Source organism: Arachis duranensis, chromosome 5, assembly GCF_000817695.3.
Source record: "Arachis duranensis cultivar V14167 chromosome 5, aradu.V14167.gnm2.J7QH, whole genome shotgun sequence".
NCBI classification, from domain to species: domain Eukaryota; kingdom Viridiplantae; phylum Streptophyta; class Magnoliopsida; order Fabales; family Fabaceae; genus Arachis; species Arachis duranensis.
Genome location: NC_029776.3, coordinates 76,286,669 through 76,290,456, shown reverse-complemented (window position 1 = coordinate 76,290,456; position 3,788 = coordinate 76,286,669).

The following is a 3,788-nucleotide window of genomic DNA, read 5'->3' as shown; positions in this document are numbered from 1 at the left end:
GAATTGAATTGAAAATAATAGTAATTGCATTAAAACTCGAGGTACAGCAGAGCTCTACACCCTTAATCTTTGGTGTGTAGAAACTCCATCGTTAAAAATACAAAAGTGATGGTCCAGGCATGGCCGAATGGCCAGCCCCCATGAACGTGATCAATAGTCTCCTAAAATGAATAATAGATTAAAACTGAGACCAAATATGTGGTCAAAAGACTATACTATCAAAAGATGTCTAATACAATAGTAAAATGTCCTATTTATACTAGACTAGCTACTAGGGTTTACAGAAGTAAGTAATTGATGCAGAAATCCACTTCCGGGGTCCACTTGGTGTGTGTTTGGGCTGAGCTTGAGCTTTACACTTGCAGAGGCTTCTTTTGGAGTTGAACGCCAAGTTGTAACGTGTTTTTGGCGTTCAACTCTGGTTCGTGACGTGTTTCTGGCGTTTGACTCCAGAATGCAGCATGGAGCTGTTGTTGCGCGCCAGTTTACGTCATCTAATCTTGAATAAAGTGTAAACTATTATATATTTCTGGAAAGCTCTGTATGTCTACTTTCCAACGCCGTTGAGAGCATGCAATTTGGAGTTCTGTAGCTCCAGAAACTTCCTTTTGAGTGCAGGGAGGTCAGAATCCAACAGCATTAGCAGTCCTTTGTCAGCCTTCATATCAGAGTTTTGCTCAGGTCCCTCAATTTCAGCCAGCAAATACCTGAAATCACAGAAAAACACAAAAACTCATAGTAAAGTCCAGAAATGTGAATTTAGCATAAAAACTAATGAAAACATCCCTAAAAGTAACTATATCCTACTAAAAACTACCTAAAAACAATGCCAAAAAGCATATAAATTATCCGCTCATCACAACACCAAACTTAGATTGTTGCTTGTCCCCAAGCAACTGAAAATCAAATAGGATAAAAAGAAGAGAACATACTGTAAATCTCAGAATATCAATGAATATTAGTTCTAATTAGATGAGCGGGACTTGTAGCTTTTTGCTTCTAAATAGTTTTGGCATCTCACTTTATCCTTTGAAGTTTAGAATGATTGGCATCTATGGGAACTTAGAATTTTAGATAGTGTTATTGATTCTCCTAGTTAAGTATGTTGATTCTTGAACACAGCTACCTTTATGAGTCTTGGCCGTGACCCTAAGCATTTTGTTTTCCAGTATTACCACCATCTTTTGCTTTGGATCACGACTTTAACTACTCAGTCTCAAGCTTTTCACTTGGACCTGCATGCCACAAGTACATGGTTAGGGACAGCTTGATTTAGCCGCTTAGGCCTGGATTTTATTTCTTTGGGCCCTCCTATCCATTGATGCTCAAAGCCTTGGATCCTTTTTACCCTTGCATTTTAGTTTTAAGGGCTGTTGGTTTTTTCTGCTTGCTTTTTTCTTTTTTTCTATTTTTTTTGCCACTTTTTTTTCGCAAGCTTTGTTCGCTGCTTTTTCTTGCTTCAAGAATCAATTTTATGATTTTTCAGATCATCAATAACATTTCTCTTTGTTCATCATTCTTTCAAGAGCCAACAATTTTAACATTCATAAACAAGAAGATCAAAATTATGCACTGTTCAAGCATTCATTCAGAAAATAAAAAGCATTGTCACCACATCAATATAATTAAACTAATTTCAATGACAATTTCAAAATTCATGTACTTCTTGTTCTTTTGTTTTAGAAACATTTTTCATTTAAGAAAGGTGAAGGATTCATAGAATTATTCATAGCCTTAAGACATAATTACTAAATACTAATGATCATGTAGTAAAGACACAAACATAGACATACATGAAGCATAAAAATCGAAAAACAGAGATAAGAACAAGGAAGTTAAGGAATGAGTCCACCTTAGTGAGGGTGGCGCTTTTTTGAAGGACCAATGGTGCTTTTTGAGCTCCTTTATGTCTCTTCCTTACCTTTGTTGCTTGATCCCTAGTGATTTTGGTGCTCCTATCCTTAGTTGCTCCCAATAATTGTGTGGAGAAAAATGTATCCCCTGAGGTATCTCAGGGATTTCTTGATGAGGGAATTCCTCATGCTCTTGTTGAGGTCCAAGAGTGGGCTCTCTTGATGTGCAGTCAAATACTCTACTACTGAGCTATGGACCTTTGAGATGAATCTCTCCATCTCCCATGACTCGGAGGTGGAAGCTTTTGTCTTCCCTTTCCTCTTTCTAGAGGTTTCTCCGGCCTTAGGTGCCATAAGTGGTTATGAAAAATAAAAAAAAAGCTATGCTTTTACCACACTAAACTTATAATATTGCTCGCCCTCGAGCAAAAGAAGAAAGAAAAGAAGAAGAAGAAGAAAATATGGAGGAAAGGGAGAGGTGTGTGGTTTCGGCCAAGGTGAGGAAGAGAGGGTTGCGGTGTGTGAAAATGAAGAAAGATAGAGGGGTTTATATAGGGGAGGGAGAGGGGTTAAGGTTCGGCCATATTGGGTGGTTTTGGGTGGGAAAAGGGATTTTGAATTTGAAGGTAGGTGGGGTTTATAGGGAAGAGTGGATGGATGTGAGTGGTGAAGAGGTGATGGGGAAGAGAGATTGAGGTGATTGGTGAAGGGTTTTGGGGAAGAGTGTTTATTGGATTGTGTGAAAAAGAGAGAGGGTGAGTTGAGGTAGGTAGGGATCATGTGGGGTCCATAGATCCTGAGGTGTCAAAGATTTACATCCCTACACCAATGAGGCAAGTAAAATGCCCTCTGCATGTAATCCTAGCGTTTAACACCAGATTGATGCGCCAGTTCTATGCTTATTTTGGGCGTTCAACGCCAGTCTGCAGCATGTTTTTGCCGTTGAACGCCAGTTTTCCTCAGTGTGCAATCCTGGCGTTTAAACACCAAATTACTGCATGTTTCTGGCGTTCAACGCCAAATCCATGCTCTGTTCTGGCGTTGAACGCTAGCCAGATGCTCCTTACTGGCGTTTAAACGCCAGTAAGCTCTTCCTCTAGGGTGTGCTATTTCTTCTGCTATTTTTTATTCTATTTTTAATTTTTGTATTTGTTTTGTGACTCCACATGATCATGAACCTAATAAAATATAAAAGAACAATAAAAATAAAAATAGAATTAGATAAATAAAAACTGGGTTCCCTCCCAATAAATGCTTCTTTAATGTCACTAGCTTGACAGTGGGCTCTCATGGAGCCTCATAGGTGATCAGGTCAATGTTGTAGACTCCCAACACCAAACTTAGAGTTTGGATGTGGGGATTCAACACCAAACTTAGAGTTTGGTAGTGGCCTCCCAATACCAAACTTAGAGTTTGATTGTGGGGGCTCTGTTTGACTCTGTACTGAGAGAAGCTTTTCATGCTTCCTCTCCATGGTTGCAGAGGAAGACTGATGAGCGGATAATTTATACGCTTTTTGGCATTGTTTTTAGTATGTTTTTAGTATGTTTTAGTTAGTTTTTAGTATGTTTTTATTAGTTTTTAGTTAAAATTCACTTTTCTGGACTTTACTATAAGTTTGTGTGTTTTTCTGTGATTTCAGGTATTTTCTGGCTGAAATTGAGGGACCTGAGCAAAAATCTGATTCAGAGGCTGAAAAGGACCGCAGATGCTGTTGGATTCTGACCTCCCTGTACTCGAAGTGGATTTTATGGAGCTACAGAAGCCCAATTGGCGCGCTCTCAACTTCATTAGAAATTAGACATCCTGGGCTTTCCAGCAATGTATAATAGTTCATACTTTGCCCGAGATTTGATGGCCCAAACCGGCGTTCCAAATCAGCTCAAAACTGCCCGGCGTTAAACGCCGGAACTGGCACAAGAATGGGAGTTAAAC